Source organism: Arachis hypogaea, chromosome 4 (genome assembly GCF_003086295.3).
Source record: "Arachis hypogaea cultivar Tifrunner chromosome 4, arahy.Tifrunner.gnm2.J5K5, whole genome shotgun sequence".
Taxonomy (NCBI): Eukaryota; Viridiplantae; Streptophyta; class Magnoliopsida; order Fabales; family Fabaceae; genus Arachis; species Arachis hypogaea.
This window is the reverse complement of record NC_092039.1, coordinates 79,894,000-79,915,778: the sequence shown is the minus strand read 5'-3', so window position 1 is coordinate 79,915,778 and position 21,779 is coordinate 79,894,000. Positions and strand designations below refer to the sequence as shown.

At 38.9% G+C, this 21,779-nt stretch overlaps 1 non-coding gene across 1 annotated transcript; it reads left to right on the top strand.

The window, feature by feature from the left end:
* The first annotated feature begins 9,368 nt into the window (after positions 1–9,368).
* LOC112798865 (small nucleolar RNA R71) lies at positions 9,369–9,472 on the top strand. The gene has a single exon (XR_003200462.1). It is a non-coding gene; the product is annotated as a small nucleolar RNA R71 (small nucleolar RNA).
* The last annotated feature ends 12,307 nt before the right edge of the window (positions 9,473–21,779 follow it).

The window sequence follows — 21,779 nt, the reverse complement described above, 5'->3', positions numbered from 1 at the left end:
ACACGTACGCATCGCTTGTGCTTTGCGCTAGGCATGCGTTTGCGTCGTCCACGCGTGCGCGTCACTTGGGTTCTGCACAAGTCACGTGTCCGCGTCGTCCATGCGTGCACGTCGCTGCCATTTCCTTCAAAACTTCATTTTCGCGCCTTCCTTCCACTTTTGCATGTTTCCTTCCTGTTCTCTAAGTCATTCTTGCCTTATAAAGCCTGAAAATACTCAACACACGGATCACGGCATCGAATGGTAATAAAGGATAATTAAAATTAATAATTGTATGGTCTAGGAAACATATTTTCACATATATTAAGGAGTAAGGAAGGAAATTTAAAACCATGCAATTTATATGAATAAGTGAGCAAAGACTTGATAGAAACCACTCAATTAAGCATAATATAAATCATAAAATAGTGGTTTATCAACCTCCCCATACTTAAACATTAGCATGTCCTCATGCTTAATCCAGGAGAAACTATAAAGGGGTGAAGGTAGAATGGTGGAATCTATGCAATGCAATTTATCTAAACGCAAGCTACCTAAATAGATCATGTAAGTCTAATTACTATCCACTTATATACTCCTAGAGCTTTCATGTGATCAAATTAAGTCAAATTTTTCAAGGAATCATATATGCACAACAAAGGTTGACCCATATTAAAATATATTCACAATTGAGTTGAGCTAATCAAAAGAATTCATAAACTTGCAAGACAAGCAATGATTAAACATGTATATATGGAATTGAGCTATTGAATCCTCACTGGATTTGTGTTTACACTCTAATCACTCAGTGTTTGGGATTAATCACTCTACTCTTCTCTAGTCATGCTTTCTAAAACTTTGTTCTTCATCTAACCAATCAACAAATATTTAATGTATACATGCAAACATCATGAGGTCTTTTCAAGGTTGTAATGGGGCTAAGGTAAAGGTGAGGGTATATATATAAGGCTAAGTGAGCTATAAATTGAATCCTTGATTAGTCTAAGATCTAACCTAACATATACATATTCTATACAATTTTAAAATTATGCCTAGCTATCCAATTTTCCCACTTTTGTATCACATACTCATGTACCAACTTATTTTAGAATTTATCACACGTGCATTGATCTTTTACTAGATTTAATGTTGGGGTAATATTGTCCCCTTATTTATTTGATCATATGGATATTTTTTAAATCTGAAATAAATAAACTCAACATATCAATGCACATGGTATTTTAATTATTTTGGCCTTACATGATCACGCACCCAAATTTCAAATAATTTACCAATTCAATACCTTCCTGGTGGACAAAATTGTGATCATCAATAATGGCTCCAAAGACTTGGTGCTCTCAAATGTGAATCACACTTTATCACAACTCCGCACAACTAACCAGCAAGTGTACTGGGTCGTCCAAGTAATACCTTACGTGAGTAAGGGTCGATCCCACAGAGATTGTTGGTATGAAGCAAGCTATGGTCATCTTATAAATCTCAGTTAGGCAGATAATAATTGATTATGGGAAATATAAAGAGTTACTTGCTTAGATAATAAAGGATAGAAATACTTATGTAAATTAATGGTGGGAATTTCAGATAAGCGTATGGAGATGTGATAAACCCCATTTGTAGGGTTTATCTTGTGCTTGATTTATGGGATTTTATAACCTTTTACCCACATTTATCCATTGAAATAGCATGGTTTTATAACTTCTCCTTTAATTGTGCTTAAGAGTGAAAATATGCTTTTTAGGACTTAAAATAGCTAAATCTAATTCTCCTTGATTCCATTAGATGCCGTGATATGTTTGTTAAGTGATTTAAGGTTTAGGAGGCAAAGATTGGATCAAGGGAATGAAGAAAGAAAGCATGAAAAGTTGGAGAACTCATGAAGAAATGAAAGAACCAGAAAGTTGCCAAGCCGACCTCTTCGCACTTAATCGGTCATAACTTGAGCTACAGAGGTCCAAATGATGCGGTTCCAGTTGGGTTGGAAAGCTAACATCCGGCGCTTCGAAACGATATAAGATTTGCTATGGTTGAACCACGCATGGTGACGCGTACGCGCATAGTACGCGCACGCGCTGTTGCTGCCACTAGTTCACTTAAAGCAAAACGTGGCCAGCGATTTTAGAAGCCTTGTGGGCCCAATCCAACTCATTTCTGATGCTATTTAAGCCAGGGATTGAAGGGGGAATGAATATACTCTCATACTTTAGAAGTTAGTTACCATTAGTCATAGTTTAGTTTTAGAAGTAGTTTCTAGAGAGAGAAGCTCTCACTTCTCTCTAGTATTAGGATTAGGATTATGTTTAGTTCTTAGATATAGATTTTAATACATCTTCTTCTACTTCTATCTTCTCAATTCCTTGTTGTTACATTCATTCTCCTTCCATTCTTTTGTTGTAATTTCCTTTATGTTGTTCTTGTGTTTTGTTGTAGATATACTTTTGTTTCTTCTACTCTCTTTCAATTCAATCAAGGTAATTCATAATAAATGTGTTTCTTTTGATTGTTGTTATTAATTCCTTTCAATAATTGTTGTTAGATTTCATTCTTGTTGTCAAATTACTATGCTTTTCTTTTGTGCCTTCCAAGTGTTTGAGAAAATGCTTGGTTGGATTCTAGAGTAGAGTTTTATGTTCTTGGCTTGGAAAGGTAACTTAGGAACTCTTGAGTTACTAATGTCCAAGTAGTTGATGATTGGGATCCATTGACTCTAGTTCTCACTAATTGAATTAGTGGAGAGTTAGGACTTATGGACTAGGATTGATATAGCTCATTTGACTTTCCTTTACTACTAAGTTAGAGGATGATTTAATGAGATTAATCCTTGCCAATTCTCATATTGTGGTTAGTGATTAGGATAGAGATCCTTGACCACCAACCCTTGCCAAGACCTTTTTAGGCCTTAGTTTACTTTCTTGCCATTTATCTTTCATGCTTCCTATCAAAACCCCAAAATAACTCACAACCAATAACAAGACACTTTATTGTAATTCCTAGGGAGAATGACCCGAGGTTTGAATACTTCGGTTTATAAATTTTAGGGGTTTGTACTAGTGACAAACAACTTTTTGTATGAAAGGATTATTGATTGGTTTAGAAACTATACTTGCAATGAGAATTCATTTGTGAAATTCTATACCATCAAAAATTCAATCATCAAGATGCTTGTCCCTGTTGAATCTCTGCTTTCCTACTACATTTATCCAATCCTTCTTACTCCTTTCCATGGCAAGCTGTATGTAGCGCATCACCGTTGTCAATGGCTACATCCCATCCTCTCAGTGAAAATGGTCCAAATGCTCTGTCACAGCACGGCTAATCATCTGTCGGTTCTCAATCAGGTTGGAGTAGAATCCAGTGATTCTTTTGCGTCTGTCACTAACGCCCAACCTTCAGGAGTTTGAAGCTCGTCACAGTCATTCAATCCCGGAATCCTACTCGGAATACCACAGACAAGGTTAGAATTTCTGGATTCCCATGAATGCCGCCATCAATTCTAGCTTATACCACGAAGATTCTGATTAAGGAATCCAAGAGATATGCGCCCGGCCTAAGGTAGAACGGAAGTGGCTGTCAGTCACGCGCGTTCATAGGTGAGAATGATGATGAGTGTCACGGATCATCACATTCATCAAGTTGAAGTGCAACAAATATCTTAGAACAGGAATAAATCAAATTGGATAGAAAATAATAGTAATTGCATTGAAACTTGAGGTACAGCAGAGCTCCACACCCTTAATCTATGGTGTGTAGAAACTCCACCGTTGAAAATACATAAGTGAAAGGTTCAGGCATGGCCGAATGGCCAGCCCCCATGTGGTCACAAGACCGAATGATCAAAAGACCTCTAATAAACTAGTAAAAAGTTCTATTTATACTAAACTAGCTACTAGGGTTTACAAAGATAAGTAATTGATGCATAAATTCACTTCCGGGGCCCACTTGGTGTATGTGTGGGCTGAGCTTGATCTATCCACGAGTTGAGGCTTCTCTTGGAGTTGAACGCCAAGTTGTAACATGTTTTGGGCGTTCAACTCCGGTTCGTGACGTGTTTCTGGCATTTGACTCCAGACAACAACATGGAACTGGCGTTGAGCGCCAGTTTATGTCGTCTAATCACGAATAAAGTATGGACTATTATATATTGATAGAAAGCTCTGGATGTCAAATTTCTAACGCCGTTAAGAGCGTGCCATTTGGAGTTTTGTAGCTCCAAAAAATCCATTTCGAGTGCAGTGAGGTCAGATTCCAACAACATCAGCAGTCCTTTGTCAGCCTCCTTATCAGAGTTTTGCTCAGGTCCCTCAATTTCAGCCAGAAATTACCTGAAATAACAGAAAAACACAAAAGCTCATAGTAAAGTCCATAAATGTGAATTTAGCATAAAAACTAATGAAGACATCCCTAAAAGTAACTAGATCATACTAAAAACTACCTAAAAACAATGCCAAAAAGCGTATAAATTATCCGCTCATCACAACACCAAACTTAAATTGTTGTTTGTCCCCAAGCAACTGAAAATCAATTAGGATAAAAAGAAGAGAATATACTATAAATTACAAAATATCAATGAATATTAATTCTAATTAGATGAGCGGGACTTGTAGCTTTTTGCTTCTGAACAGTTTTGGCATCTCACTTTTTCCTTTGAAGTTCAGAATGATTGGCTTCTCTAAGAACTTAGAATTTTGGATAGTGTTATTGATTCTCCTAGTTAAGTATGTTGATTCTTGAACACAACTACTTTTATGAGTCTTGGCCGTGGCCCTAAGCACTTTTTTTCCAGTATTACCACCAGATACATAAATGCCACAGACACATGACCGGGTGAACCTTTTCAGATTGTGACTCAGCTTTGCTAGAGTCCCCAGTTAGAGGTGTCCAGAGCTCTTAAGCACACTCTTTTTGCTTTGGATCACAACTTTAACCACTCAGTCTCAAGCTTTTCACTTGGACCTGCATGCCACAAGCACATGGTTAGGGACAGCTTGATTTAGCCGCTTAGGCCTGGAATTTGGTTCCTTGGGCCATCCTATCCATTGATGCTCAAAGCCTTGGATCCTTTTTACCCTTGCCTTTTGGTTTTAAGGGCTATTGGCTTTTTCTGCTTGCTTTTTCTTTTTCTTTCTATTTTTTTGCCATTTTTTTTCGCAAGCTTTTGCTATTCACTGCTTTTTCTTGCTTCAAGAATCAATTTCATGATTTTTCAGATTATCAATAACATTTCTCTTTGTTCATCATTCTTTCAAGAGCCAACAATTTTAACATTCATAAACAACAAGATCAAAATTATGCACTGTTCAAGCATTCATTCAGAAAACAAAAAGTATTGTCACCACATCAATATAATTAAATTAAATTCAAGGACAATTTTCGAAATTTGTGTACTTCTTGTTCTTTTTGAATTAAAAACATTTTTTTTATTTAAGAGGGGTGAAGGATTTATGGAATTTTATTCATAGCTTTAAGACATAGTTACTACATACTAATGATCATGAAGTAGAGACACAAAACATAAATAGACATGAAGCATAAAAATCGAAAAAAAACAGAGAAATAAGAACAAGGAATGAGTCCACCTTAGTGGCATTTTTTTCTTGAAGGACCAACAATGTCCTTAAGCTCTTCTATGTCCCTTCCTTGCCTTTGTTGCTCCTCCCTCATTACTTTTTGATCTTCTCTTAATTCATGGAGAATGATGGAGTGCTCATGATGTTCCACCCTTAATTGTTCCACATTGTAACTCAAATCTTCTAAGGAAGTGTTGAGTTATTCCCAATAGTTGTTGGGAGGAAAGTGCATCCCTTGAGGCATCTCCGGGATTTCTTGGTGATGAGCTTCCCCATGTTTCCCTTGGACTCCATGAGTGGGCTCTCTTGTTTGCTCCATCATTTTCTTAGTGATGGGATTGTCCTCCTCAATGAGGATGTCTCCTTCTATGATAACTCCAGCTGAGTAACATAGATGGCAAATAAGATGAGGAAAAGCTAGCCTTGCCAAAGTAGAGGACTTATCGGCTATTTTGTAGAATTCATGGGAGATGACTTCATGAACTTCTACTTCCTCTCCAATCATGATGCTATGAATCATGATGGCCCGATCCACAGTAACTTCAGATCGGTTGCTAGTGGGGATGATGGAGCGTTGAATGAACTCCAACCATCCTCTAGCCACAGGCTTGAGGTCCAGTCTTCTTAGTTGAACCGGCTTGCCTTTGGAGTCTCGTTTCCATTGAGCTCCTTCCACACAGATGTCCATAAAGACTTGGTCCAACCTTTGATTAAAGTTGACCCTTCTAGTGTAGTTGGTCCAACCTCACATTTTTTAGACTAAAATCTAAGTATTTCGCCCGAACCATTGTAAGATAGTTCTTTGGATTCGGGTTCATACTTTGATCATGGTTCCTAGTGATCCATGCATTGGCATAGCACTCTTGAACCATTAAAATCCCGACTTGTTGAATGGGTTGGTTAGAACTTCCCAACCTCTTCTTTGGATCTCATGTCGGATCTCCGGATACTCATTTTTCTTGAGCTTGAAAGAGACCTCAGGGATCACCTTCTTCTTGGCCACAACATCATAGAAGTTGTCTTGATGGGCTTTGGAGATGAATCTTTTCATCTCCCATGACTCGGAGGTAGAAGCTTTTGTCTTCCCTTTCCCTTTTCTAGAGGATTCTCCGGCCTTGGGTGCCATCAATGGTTATGAAAAAACAAAAATCTTATACTTTTACCACACCAAACTTAAAATATTGCTCGCCCTCGAGCAAGAGAAGAAAGAAGAGAAGAAGAAGAAGAAGAAAATATGGAGGAGAAGGAGAGGTGTAGGTTTCGGCCAAGGTATAGAAGAGGGGGTTGTGTTGTGTGAAAATGAAGTAGAATGGAGGGGTATATATAGGGAGGGCGGAGAGGGTAGGTTCGGCCATTTAGGGTGGGTTTGGGTGGGAAAGATTTTTGAATTTTGAAGGGATGGGGAAGAGTGGAGGGATGTGAGTGGTGATGGGGTAATTGGGAAGGGAGATTGAGGTGATTAGTGAAGGGTTTTGGGAAAGAGTGTTTATTGGAAAGAGAGAATGAATGTTGAGAAGAGGGGAGAATATGTTAGGTGGGGATCCTGTGGGGTCCACAGATCCTGAGATGATCCTGTGGGGTCCACAGATCCTGAGGTGTCAAGGATTTACATCCCTGCACCAATTAGGCATGTAAAATGCCTTAGCATACCATTTTAGCATTTAAACACCGAAGTGATACACGTTCTGGGTGTTCAACGCCCATGTGCAGCATGTTTCTGGCGTTGAACGCCAGTGCCATGCTTGTTACTGGCGTTCAGTGCCAGCTTTCCTCAGGGCACATTCCTGGCGTTCAAACGCCAGGATGTTGCTTGTTTCTGGCGTTCAGCGCCAGATCCATGCTCTGTTCTGGCGTTGAACGCCAGCCAGATACACCTTACTGGCGTTTAAACGCCAGTAAGTCCTTCCTCCAGGGTGTGATTTTTCCTCTGCTGTTTTTGATTCTGTTTTTAATTTTAATATTTTTTTCGTGACTCCTCATGATCATGAACATACTAAAACACAAAATAACAATAAAATAAAAAGAAAATTAGATAAATAAAAATTGGGTTGCCTCCCAACAAGTGCTCTTTTAATGTCACTAGCTTGACAGTGGGCTCTCATGGAGCCTTAGAGAAGTTCAGAGCATGATGAAGGTTTCCCAACACCAAACTTAGAGTTTGAATGTGGGATCCTCTCAACACCAAACTTAGAGTTTGGTTGTGGCCTCCCAACACCAAACTTAGAGTTTGATTGTGGGGGCTCTTTTTGACTCTGTATTGAGAGAAGCTATGCACGCTTACTCTCCCTTGTTACAGAAGGATGGCCGTGTGCCTTAAACACAAGGTAGTCCCCATTCAATTGAAGGACTAATTCTCCTCTGTTAACATCAATCACAGCACCTGCTATGGCTAGGAAAGGTCTTCCAAGGATGATGCATTCATCTCCTTCCTTTCTAGTGTCTAAGATTATGAAATCAGTAGGGATGTAAAGGCCTTCAACCTTTACCAACACATCCTCTACTAATCCATAAGCTTGTCTTACTGACTTGTCTGCCAATTGTAATGAGAATAAGGCAGGTTGTACCTCAATGATTCCTAGTTTCTCCATTACAGAGAGTGGCATAAGATTTATCCCTGACCCCAGGTCACACAGAGCCTTGTTAAAGGTCATGGTGCCTATGGTACAGGGTATTGAGAATTTGCCAGGATCTTGTCTCTTTTGAGGTAAGATTTTTTGAACCCATGTGTCTAGTTCACTAATGAGCAAGGGAGGTTCACCTTCCCAAGTCTCATTACCAAACAACTTGGCATTCAGCTTTATAATAGCTCTTAGATATTGAGCAACTTGCTCTCCAATCACATCTTCATCCTCTTCTGAGGAAGAATAGTCTTCAGATCTCATGAATGGCAGAAGGAGATTTAGTAGAATCTCTATGGTCTCTATATGAGCCTCAGATTCCTTTAAGTCCTCAATGGGGAACTCCTTCTTGTTTAAGAGACGTCCCAGGAAGTCTTCCTCACTAGGATTTTCGTCCTTCTCCTCCCTTGTGCATTCGGCCATATTGATTACATCAAATGGCCTTGCACTCTCCTTTTGGATTCTCTTCTGTATTGCTTGGGAGAATACTGGGGGGAGTTTCAATAACTTTCTTACTCAGCTGGCCCACTTGTGCCTCCAAATTTCTGACAGAGGACCTTGTTTCACTCATGAAACTTAGAGTGGCCTTAGATAGATCAGAGACTAAATTTGCTAAATTAGAGGGGCTCTGCTCAGAATTCTCTGTCTGTTGCTGAGAAGATGATGGAAAAGGCTTGTTATTACTAAGCCTGTTTCTTCCACCATTATTAAAGCCTTGTTGAGGCTTTTGTTGATCCTTCCATGAGAAATTTGGATGATTTCTCCATGATGAATTATAGGTGTTTCCATAAGGTTCACCCATGTAATCTACCTCTGCTATTGCAGGGTTCTCAGGATCATAAGCTTCTTCAGAAGCTGCCTCTTTAGTACTGTTGGATGCATTTTACCATCCATTCAGACTTTGAGAGATCATGTTGACTTGCTGAGTCAGACTTTGTTCTGAGCCAATATGGCATTCAGAGCATCAATCTCAAGATCTCCCTTCCTCTGAGGCGTCCCATTATTCACAAAATTCCTTTCAAAAGTGTACATGAATTGGTTATTTGCAACCATATCAATAAGTTCTTGAGCTTCTGCAGGTGTTTTCTTTAGGTGGATAGATCCACCTGCAGAATGGTCCAATGACATTTTGGAAAACTCAGATAGACCATAATAGAATATATCTAATATAGTCCATTCTGAAAACATGTCAGAAGGACACTTTTTGGTCATCTGCTTGTATCTTTCCCAAGCTTCATAGAGGGATTCACCATCTTTTTGCTTGAAGGTCTGAACATCCACTCTAAGCTTGCTCAACTTTTGAGGAGGAAAGAATTTATCCAAGAAGGCCGTGACCAGCTTATCCAGGAGTCCAGGCTATCTTTAGGTTGTGAGTCCAACCATGTTCTAGCTCTGTCTCTTACAGCAAAAGGGAAAAGCATGAACCTGTAGACTTCAGGATCTACTCCATTCATCTTTACAGTTTCACAAATCTGCAAGAACTCAGTTAAAAATTGGTAAGGATCTTCAAATGGAAGTCCATGAAACTTGCAGTTCTGTTGCATTAGAGCAACTAATTGAGGTTTCAGCTCAAAATTGTTTGCTCCAATGGCTGGAATGGAGATGCTTCTTCCATCAAATTTGGAAGTTAGTTTAGTGAAATCATCAAGCATCCTCCTTGCATTATTGTTGTTGGGTTTGGCTGCCATCTCCTTTTCTTGTTCAAAAATTTCAGAAAGGTTGTCTCTGGATTGTTGTAATTTAGCTTCTCTTAATTTCCTCTTCAGAGTCCTTTCAGGTTCAGGATCAGCTTCAACAAGAATGCCTTTTTCCTTGTTCCTACTCATATAGGGAAGAAGAGAACAAGAAAAGAAAGAGGAATCCTCTATGTCACAGTATAGAGATTCCTTTATGTTAGTAGAGAAAGAAAGGGAATAGGAGTGAAGAAGAATGAATAGGTAGGGGTAGTGATTTGAGATGAAGAGAGGTGAAGAGAAGTGTTAGTAGATAAATAAATAAATAGAAGAAGGGGAGAGGGAAGAAATTTCGAAAATAAATTTGAAAAGAAGTTAAATGATTTTCGAAAATAAAAGATAAGATAGAATTAAAATTAAAATAATTAATTAATTAAAAAGAATTTTTGAAAAAGGGATGAGATATTTTCGAAAATTAGAGAGGAAAAAGTAGTTAGGTGGTTTTGAAAAAGATAAGAAACAAACAAAAAGTCAAATAGTTAGTTGAAAAAGATATTAAAATCAAATTTGAAAAGATAAGAAGATAAGAAGTTAGATAAGATATTTTGAAACTAAATTTTTGAAAAAGATATGATATAAAAGATAAGATAAGATAGATTTAATTTTTAAAATTAAAATTAATTACTTAACTAACAAGAAATTAAAAGATAAGATTCTAGAATTTAAAGATTGAACCTTTCTTAACAAGAAAGTAACAAACTTCAAATTTTTGAATCAATCATATTAATTGTTAGCATAATTTTCGAAAATTTGAAATAAAGTTAAGAAAAAGATTTTTGAAAAAATATTTTGAAATTTTCGAAATTAAAAAGATAAAAATGAAAAAGATTTAATTTGAAAAAGTTTTGAAAAGATAAGATTTTTAAAATTGAAAATTTGACTTGACTTGTAAGAAACAACTAATTTTTAAAATTTTTTTGACCAAGTCAACCCAAAATTTCAAAAATTTGGAGAGAAATAAGGAAAAGATATTTTTTTGATTTTTGAATTTTTGATGAGGAGAGAGAAAAACACAAAAATGATTCACAACATGAAAATTATGAATCAAAACTCATGATGCATGCAAGAGCAATATGAATGTCAAGATGAACACCAAGAACCCTTTGAAGATCATGTTGAACATCAAGAACATAATTTTGAAAAATTTTTGATGCAAAGAAAACATACAAGACACCAAACTTAGAAATCTTTAATGCATGGACTCTAACAAACGAAAAATGCATATGAAAAACAACAAACAACACAAAACAAGAAAACATCAAGATCAAACAAGAAGACTTGTCAAGAACAACTTGAAGATCATGAAGAACACCATGAATGCATGAATTTTCGAAAAATACAAGAAAAAATTTTTAAAGCATGCAATTGACACCAAACTTAAAAATTGACTCAAGACTCAAACAAGAAACACAAAATAAATTTTTTTTTATGATTTTATGATTTTTTTGTATTTTCTTTAATTTTTTTCGAAAATGTTCTTTAGAAAAACGAAAATAATAAAAAAATATTTTTGAAAGATTTTTGAAAACTTTTTGAAAAGAAAATTACCTAATCTGAGCAACAAGATGAACCGTCAATTGTCCATACTCGAACAATCCCCGGCAACGGCGCCAAAAACTTGGTGGACGAAATTGTGATCATCAATAATGGCGCCAAAGACTTGGTGCTCTCAAACGTGAATCACACTTTATCACAACTCCGCACAACTAACCAGCAAGTGTACTGGGTCGTCCAAGTAATACCTTACGTGAGTAAGGGTCGATCCCACAGAGATTGTTGGTATGAAGCAAGCTATGGTCATCTTATAAATCTCAGTCAGGTAGATAATAATTGATTATGGGAAATATAAAGAGATACTTGCTTAGATAATAAAGGATAGAAATACTTATGTAAATTAATGGTGGGAATTTCAGATAAGCGTATGGAGATGCTTGTCTCTGTTGAATCTCTGCTTTCCTACTGCTTTTATCCAATCCTTCTTACTCCTTTCCATGGCAAACTGTATGTAGGGCATCACCGTTGTCAATGGCTACATCCCATCCTCTCAGTGAAAATGGTCCAAATGCTCTGTCACAGCACGGCTAATCATCTGTCGGTTCTCAATTAGGTTGGAGTAGAATCCAGTGATTCTTTTGCATCTGTCACTAACGCCCAGCCTTCAGGAGTTTGAAGCTCGTCACAGTCATTCAATCTCGGAATCCTACTCGGAATACCACAGACAAGGTTAGACTTTTCGGATTCCCATGAATGCCGCCATCAATTCTAGCTTATACCACGAAGATTCTGATTAAGGAATCCAAGAGATATGTGCCCGGCCTAAGGTAGAACGGAAGTGGTTGTCCGTCACGTGCGTTCATAGGTGAGAATAATGATGAGTGTCACGGATCATCACATTCATCAAGTTGAAGTGCAACGAATATCTTAGAACAGGAATAAATCGAATTGGATAGAAAATAATAGTAATTGCATTGAAACTTGAGGTACAGCAGAGCTCCACACCCTTAATCTATGGTGTGTAGAAACTCCACCGTTGAAAATACATAAGTGAAAGGTTCAGGCATGGCCGAATGGCCAGCCCCCATGTGGTCACAAGACCGAATGATCAAAAGACCTCTAATAAACTAGTAAAAAGTTCTATTTATACTAAACTAGCTACTAGGGTTTACAAAGATAAGTAATTGATGCATAAATTCACTTCCGAGGCCCACTTGGTGTATGTTTGGGCTGAGCTTGATCTATCCACAAGCTGAGGCTTCTCTTTGAGTTGAACGCCAAGTTGTAACGTGTTTTGGGCGTTCAACTCCGGTTCGTGACGTGTTTCTGGCGTTTGACTCTAGACAGCAACATGGAACTGGCGTTGAGCGCCAGTTTACGTCATCTAATCACGGCTAAAGTATGGACTATTATATATTGCTGGAAAGCTCTGGATGTCTACTTTTCAACGTAGTTGGGAGCGCGCCATTTGGAGTTCTGTAGCTCTAGAAAATCTATTTCGAGTGCAGGGAGGTCAGATTCCAACAGCATCAGCAGTCCTTTGTCAGCCTCCTTATCAGAGTTTTGCTCAGGTCCCTCAATTTCAGCCAGAAATTACCTGAAATAATAGAAAAACACGAAAGCTCATAGTAAAGTCCAGAAATGTGAATTTAGCATAAAAACTAATGAAAACATCCCTAAAAATAACTAGATCATACTAAAAACTACCTAAAAACAATGCCAAAAAGCGTATAAATTATCCGCTCATCACTTCCTATCAACCCAAGTTCCCACGGCTCCCCACACTTTAATTGATACACAACCTCTATCTTAAGCTAACCAAAGATTTAATTCGGGATATTTAATTTATTTTTCTGCTTAAGGCTAGTGATGTTGTTATAGAACAAAAGGGGATTAAAAGGCTCAAGGTGCCTAACAAGGGTGTTTTAAAAGGGTAGGCTATTTGGGATAAGTGAGCAAAAACAAATAATGGCCTCAATCATATGCAAGCATATAAATACATTGAATATTGGACATATAGAATGGAGCAAAGTAATGTCTGCAAGTATAGAGAAGAAGAGAGAAACACACAGGAATGAAAACTATAGTTAAATAATATAACCATGCAATTAAGCTCAAAAACTCACGGGTTGTGTGTTCTTTGGCTCAAAAACCATATATCAGTTATGTATATCATGCAAGTAGAAATTAAGAGTTTCCATTCAATTTAATGTGAATCTTTGAATGGCTCTTATAAAAATAAGTATTTTCCTTGAAAAATGTTGTCAATTTACCAACATCTATATATATATATATATATATATATATATATATATATATATATGGTGGGTGGATTGTTGTGATTCTGAAAAACTAAAATTTCTAGTTTACTCTTTATTTTCAATTAAACCATATTATCATATGCTAAAAGGGTAAACTAAACTAAATAATCCATATTTTCTATATCACAACTAATAAGCTAAGAGTGCAAATTAAGCTAAATATTTAAGATATATACAGCCCAAAATGCAAAATGTAATAAAGTAATAAAAAATACAGCAAAAGAAAATGTGCAAGTACTGAAAGTCGAACAAGATAAAATAAAATAAAATACAGAAAGAGAAATAGGATAAAGAGTCTGAAAGTAGTTCACCAAAATAAAGTTTGCTAGAGATGGCGACCTCCCCACACTTAAATAATAGCATCGTCCCCGATGCCCAATCAAGCTGGGTGTGAAGAGTCGTCACCTCCGGAGGGGTGTGTAGGTGCTGTCTGTATGGGCTCTGGCAGTGAAAGTGTCTGAGGCTCTGCCTGTATAGGTGTCTGTGGGTCTGATGGCTGTGGCTGCTGAGGCTCCTCATGCTGGGGCTCTGCCTGCTCGGGTCCTGCCTGCTCAGCCTCTGCTCGTGCATCCTCCTCCTGGTCATCCGCCTCCTCTTCAGATGGCTCTGATGGTGTGTCAGGCTTGGAGGGGATGTCAGTGTGACCTGACCGAATCATCAACTTCAAATGCTCATAGCGTCGCTTGTTACGATGCTCAGACCGCTCATATCACCGCTGGTTGCGGCGCTCCATCTGGTCCAGGCACTCGAATAGGCAGTGCACAAGGTGGTAGACGGGCTGGGAGGCAGGTGAGGGTGCTGTGGATGTGGTTGGTGCAGCAGGTGCTGAAGGGGCAGCAGAAGATGTGGCTGCATCAGCAGAGGCAATAATAGAGGGCGGTCTATAGCCCAGAGCCTTAAACTTCTTTCCGTGTGGGATGATCTTCTTGTAGTCGGCGGCTGGTGGCTTCTCGTCCTCAGGCTCCCATGATACCTCAGCTCGGCGGCCCAACTGGGTAATCAGATAAGGGAAGGGCAGAGTGCCTCTAATATGGACTTTAGCCAAGGAATGCCTGATGAACCGAGGAAGGTACAGGTCCTTGCCTTCCATCACGCACGAGATAAGAGTAATCACGGCAGCTGGCACCTCCGTCTTGTGAGTGCTTGGCATCACATAGTTGCTCAGAATTTACTGCCATAGCCGAGCCTCATCATTCAGATAAATGATTTTTATGCCTTTTGGGTTTACTGTTGACTTGCCCATAACCCATGGGACAACTGGGTCAATGGATATGGTTTACTTCACTACTTCCCAATCAAATCACATAAATCTCATATCTTCATCAACCTTCTAATAACCATCTGGCTGATCAGATTTAGGCAGGAACTAGAGGATATCTTCAATTGCCTCCTCAGTGACTAGAATCTATTTTCCTCTCAGCTGTACTGCATCCAGGGTTGTCTTGTAATAGTTGAAATAGAATTCCCGGACCCAAGATGCATTAACTTTCGTCAAGTCCCTCTCCAAAAAGAACCAGCCTATCTGTTTTATCTGTTCTATAGTGCACGGTTGTAGTTCAGCTGGAATTCGGAGGGTCTTTTCCAAGTATAGGTGCGTTTTAGTCCCAAATACATCATATTTTAGTTCACAGTAACGATTTGCAAACTTGATCAGATCAGTGGCAGGAACTAGTTGATCTGCTTTTTCCTCCGGAGAGAAGTTCTTCTCACACCAGAAATCATCATGCAGGATATCTAACAGGGCGGTAGATGATTCTCGTCTCTTTCTTTTACTCGTGCCTGCTTTAGCTTTGCCTTTCCCCTTTGGATCAGACATCCTAAAAAACAGAAGTTTCAAGATACAATTATCAACTTAAAGCAGAAAAACAGGAAGGCAAATAGGATTCAAGCGATATAAGCATAGATGGGCAAAATAGGGATAAAAGCCAAAGCATGAAGTAAGTCAGAAAGATATAGAAGGTTGGACTAAACGCATGATAAAATTCAAAGAATTCAATTAAAAATCACAATCCGAAAATTATTAACTGAAATGCACAATGCCTGTTCGACAGGAAACAACAATAAACATGCCATGAAAGGGGTTAAAAGGGGTTAGTGTAAACCAAGAGAGAAGTTAGAAAGGTAATGAAGTCAAAAGTTAAAAAGGGAAGTTAAAGTTAGTGGCATGGTACTGTAGTTCCCAGCTAACAGAAATGCATAAACTTAAAGAACAAGTAACTCACATTCAAGCAGAGAATGTAGATTATTGATGGTAAATATGAAAATAAAAGAAGCATGAAAAGGATTAATAATCATCAATAATGCAATTAAAGTTGGAAGTGAACCAAAAGAGATAGTAAATGCTAGCCCAGCATGTCATGAGGTGACTTTGGTTTAAACCAATTAAAGCACAACGGAAAAGTACCAAAGGCAAGTCATGAATGGCAATTTAAGGAAAACCGGCTCTGAGAAAAATTGGGCAGCATTTCGGCAGTAAAAGGAACGTTCCCGGAAAATCAAACAGCATAATAATGCAAGTAGCAATTGTCAAACAGAATTAGCAATTTATAAGAGTCTCAAAACAAGTTATATCAAACCAGCAAGTAAAATGGTATTGAGAAGAAATCTCAATCAAGATAGGTTCAAGGCAGAATGTAGACCAGAACAGTAGCATAAGATTAAGGCAATCAACAATCAAGCCTGGTTTAGTTTAAAGGTGTGTAGAATTGAAATGGAAATTGAAATGGAGCACTTGATTAATCATAGGAAATTTCAAAAAGGCAGGAACAGAAATTATGCAAAAGGATATCAATTTTAGTCAGCACATGGATTTCAAGATAATGTAGAGCAACAATTGCAAGCAGCAGTAACAAATGCAACATATAAGAATGATGGCATATGGCAGAACATTATTGCAGCCATGAAACAGTGAAACGGCAACAACAACAGTCAACCAATAGTAAAAAGCAAAAAATCCAAACAGCAAGTACGGAGCAATTATCAGACCTAGAATCCTCTAACCACATCCTAGCTACCTAACCACCTAGAATCCACTATGAAACATGCATATCTAACTAATCTAGATTGAACAAAATTGAAAAAAATGCAAACTAACTAACTTGAACGGGAAAGGAATCGGAGTGCAGTGGAACCTGTTAAGGCAGTGAAAGAAATGGAACAAAGAGAAAGAGGGGTGGTATGGCGGTGCTGTGGTGGCGGCAGGGGTCATCAACGATGGCGGCACAATGGTCTGGGTGCGACGGCGGCAGGTTTGGGGTCGGCGACGGGACAAGGGTGAGAAGAGGGGGGTAGGGGAAAAAGGAGAAGGAAAATAGGAGAAGGAGGGGTGAGGGGGAACGGGCGCAGCTGCTCCGGCGGGAGGTGGTGGTGGGCTGCGGTGGTTATGGGGGAAATGGAGGGAAGGAGAGTGGAGATGGATCGTTGGGGAAGGGGGGAAAAGTGGGCACGCGAATATTAGGGTTTCCGCGTCAGGGGTGTTAGTGAATTTAAATCCACGCGGATGCGTGGGTTACGCGAGAGCGTGGATGAGGCGAAAGTGCAACGACGCGGAAGCGTCATTGATGCGACCATGTGGGTAGGGATGGGTGAAGATGACGCGTCCGCGTAAAGTACGCGATCGCGTCGGCCAAAATTGTGCTAAACGCACGACTCCAGCGCCATTTTAGCGCAACTCTCTGTTTGATTTGAGGGAACAAATAGTTTTTAGGTGACGCGTGCGCGTCGCCCACGCTCTCGCGTGATGTGCCAAAAATGTAAGCGACGCGGACGCATCATGGACGCGCACGCATAGCCTAATTTGTGCTTATCGCTCCCCAGCCGCACGATTCCAGCCCAACTTTCTGTTCATTGGATGGAGACGCCGATTTGGAATCGACGCCCACGTGTGGCCTACGCGCACGCGTGGTGTGGTTTATATATATGCATAATGAAAATATGAAGATGCTGATGCAGATGTTATAAATGGTACTAGGAGGAAAATAAAATTAAACTAAAAACAAACAAAATAAAAGAAAATTAAGATTGAAAAAGAACGATCATACCATGGTGGGTTGTCTCCCACCTAGCACTTTTAGTTAAAGTCCTTAAGTTGGACATCTGATGAGCTCCTTGTTATGGTGGCTTATGCTTGAACTCATCCAGAAATCTCCACCAACGTTTGAAAATCCAATATCCTCCGGGGTCCCAAACTAGGCACGTAAAGCCTTCGAGCAAGTTAAAGCAGATGATCGGGCTCCAGAGGTATTGGTTATCAGAATGAATTCCAGGATCCCAAACTTTGCTTTTGTACCCATCCTTGATTTGATCTACATTTTTCTACCCGGGCAGTATGGAATTTGAACTCTCACTAAGATGACCACACATCTACTGAGACCCATTCAATCGAGCTTTATCCAACCTTTCACCTTAAATTAAAGTGTGGAACCTTATCGCATCTTGCATATAGACTCCGATCACTGATCATTTCCCTCTTACTTTTAAAGCCACAAAGAGCTCTAAGCTGGCCATCGGTTTCAAGCAAACCATATTCAAGTGGAAAGGTGAAGATAAAGGCTAAGAATTTTACCCACTTGAAGGTTGTATTGGGTGGTAATGGCCTTGGGACAGGTGTTTCCAGTGGTTTTGCAGGCTCCACTTTCTTGTACTCCTCTGTGAATTCTTTCAATTCTTGATAAACCTCTTCAACTTCAACCACGTCTTGATCAAAGTCTTCGATTTCTTCCTCATCACTCAAGTCATAATTTGGAGGTTGAGAAAAGTCTACCTCTACATCGGCTTCGTATTCACTTGGGGAAAATTCTCCAAGATCAAAGAGTTCAATTATGGATGCAAGTTCATTACTAGAAGAGTTTGATTCATGATCATCACTGCCAAGGGAATTAGCTTCTTGATCTGTTCCATCCAATTCTTCATAAGATACATGCCTTGGGGGTTGTGCATTATCCTCTTTGGCATCAGTTGTAACTTTCTTGGCGGAATTCTCTGCAATTCTTGATTGCCATGGAGGTTCAGAGTTTTCTAATTCTTTAACCAATTCTTCTTCTTCTATAAATTTGGCTTCCTCTACTTGTTCCAGTACAAAGTCATGCTCTTTACTGTCTATCGGGGCTTCCAGTGTCTCCTTCATGCTACGCTCTTCATTAGATTCCCCATATGAAGCCATGGGGGTTTCTTGAATGTCCGAAGGTTGGGAGGCTAATCGATTTATCGCTTGCTCCAATTGGTGAAGAGTTGCATGAAATTGGTTCACTGTTTCCTTGAGACGATCCTTTGATTCTTGTTCCACTGGATATGGGCATGGTGCATATGGGAGTGGTGGTTCTTGGGAGTAGTTAGGTTGGAATTGGGGCGGATACGGGTTAGGGTCATAAGAAGGTGAATGGTTGTAGTTGGCTTGTGTGTATGGTGGTTCAAAGTTATATTGGGGAGGTGGTTCATAAACATATGGCGGGGCTTGTTGGAAACTACAAGGGGGTCCACCGTAACTATTGTCTTGGTATGCATTGTAGAATGGTCGTTGTCCATGGTACTTTGGAAAGTGTTGTTGCCGAAAGGGTTGATCAGATCCTCGTGGCTCCTTCCATTTTTTGATTGTTTCGACCTCGATGCATGTTCCTACTATAGCTTCCATTCCTTGAAACAACATTGGAACCAAACTTAAAGCCAGAGGGGTGAGAACTCATAGTAGCTAATAAAAATTAAAAACAAAAAACAAATAAATAAGCAAAAAGCAAATATTTACAATAACCAATAATAAGGCACACGTTTGCAATTTCCCGGCAATAGTGCCATTTTGACAAACGGATTCTTGCGTGGTCTAGAATTTCACAAATAAGTTCACGTTGTAAGTATAGCTTCTAAACCAACAAAAATCCTTCCGTACAAAAACTTGTTTGTCACTAAAACAAACCCAATAAAATTTTTAACCAAAGTATTTAAACCTCGGGTCGTCTCTCAAGAAATTGCAGGGAAGTATGATTTATTATTGGTTATGGAAAAAGGTATATTTTTGGGTTTTTGAAATAGGAAACAAGGAAATAAATTAACAATAAAGTAAATTAATTATCATGAACACCCTTGCATGGTATAAGAACTGGAAATTCCATCCTAGTTATCCTTATCAGGTGTGATGAGAATTGTTTATTGCTCCCACTTAGTTAACCTTTACTAAATAAAGGAAAGTCAAGTGGACTAATCAGTTTGATTTCTCGAGTCCTAGTCAACTCCTATGGAAAAACTAGCTTTAGAGGGATCCAAATCAATCAGCAAATTCCAATTTTCAATCATCAGCTGAGTTTGATAACTCAAGTGTCACCAATTACTCAACCAAAGCAAAGGGAGAAAAATCTAAATTAAATTGGAAGCATCAATAACATGAATTTGAAAAAAGCAATCTTAAATCTGAAATACCTCAATGTGTATTAAATAAGAAAATCAATCCTAACATGGAGTTCATAAACCAATATTAACAAACTAAAATAATAGAATAAATAAAAGTAGAAGAGAAATTTAAAGTAAAAAAACATTGAACCTAGAATGAAGAAATAGCCTAAAACTAATAAAAATCCTAAATCCTAAAAACTAAGAGAGATGAGAGAGCTTCTCTCTCTAGAAAACTACATCTAAAACCTAAATTTGTGTATCATGAATGTTCAATGAATGTTCTCTCTATTGAATGGATTCATTCCCCACTTTATAGCCTCTAATCTATGTTTTCTAGGCTTGGATTTGGGCCGAAAAGGAGTCCAGAAATCGCTGGAGACGTTTTCTGCAATTTTCTGCCCGTGGCGTCCGTCACGCGTGCGCGTCATTTAGAAGTTTTCCATGTCATGCGTACGCGTCAGTCACGCATAGGCGTCGCTTGTGCTTTATGCTAGGCATGCGTTTGTGTTGTCCACGCGTGCACGTCGCTTAGGTACTGCGCGAGTCACACGTGTGTGTCGTCCATGCGTGCGCGTCGCTGCCATTTCCTTCAAAACTACATTTTCGCGCATTCCTTCCACTTTTGCATGTTTCCTTCCTGTTCTCTAAGTCATTCCTGCCCTATAAAGCCTGAAAATACTCAATACACGGATCACGGCATCGAATGGTAAGAAAGGATAATTAAAATTAATAATTTTATGGTCTAGGAAACATATTTTCATATATATTAAGGAGTAAGGAAGGAATTGTAAAATCATGCAATTTATATGAATAAGTGAGCAAAGACTTGATAGAAACCACTCAATTGAGCATAATATAAATGATAAAATAGTGGTTTATCAAGCTCACCTTGGAGGGTCAGCTTAACTCTTCCCAAGGTCGGGTGGCCGAGCTGGAGAAGAAGCGTGACGAAGCGCTATCCTTGGTCAAGACGGCCCAAGCCGAGACTACTGAATTCAAGAAAAAGTATAGAGAGACGTAAAGCAGGGAAAGAGTGCCATTCTGTTGATCGAGGAGGCCCTCAAGGCTCAAGTGAAGCTGCTGGCTCCTGACTTCGACACCTCGGCGGTTGGCGTTTTCAAGACTATTAAGGATGGCAAGATCGTTGACATGCTGAGGAAGTAGCTTGTACTTTGTAACTTGCGAACTTTGTTATCTTTATAACTTGTCAACTTTGTAATTTTTGGATCGCTTTTGAAAATGTTAGCCGCTTGCTCGGCTTGTAATTACTGTTCGTCCCTCGCTTGGTCAATAGTATCCTTATACCATATTTTGTTACCGTTTTGTTGGTATTGGCTATTTGTTCATGTTCGTTTACCGTTATGTTGGTAATTGACGTGGCCAGGTCGTGGCCTTTACTGTTGTTACAGCCGCTTGCTAATGTATATTACTTTAGATGGTTCCCGGGGTGATCAATCCCAGGTTACCGTATCGCCATTGCGTTCGTTCGATTTGACAATTTTGTCAGTAATATATAACGTAAAAGGAAAAAGATAATGATAACAAGTATGTGAAAGGCAATTGATAACAAGTGAATATTAATCGGCACATCGGCCAAACACATAATGATAACAAGTATGTGTGAAAGACAATTGATTCAACCCGACATGCTTGATTCAATCTAAATTG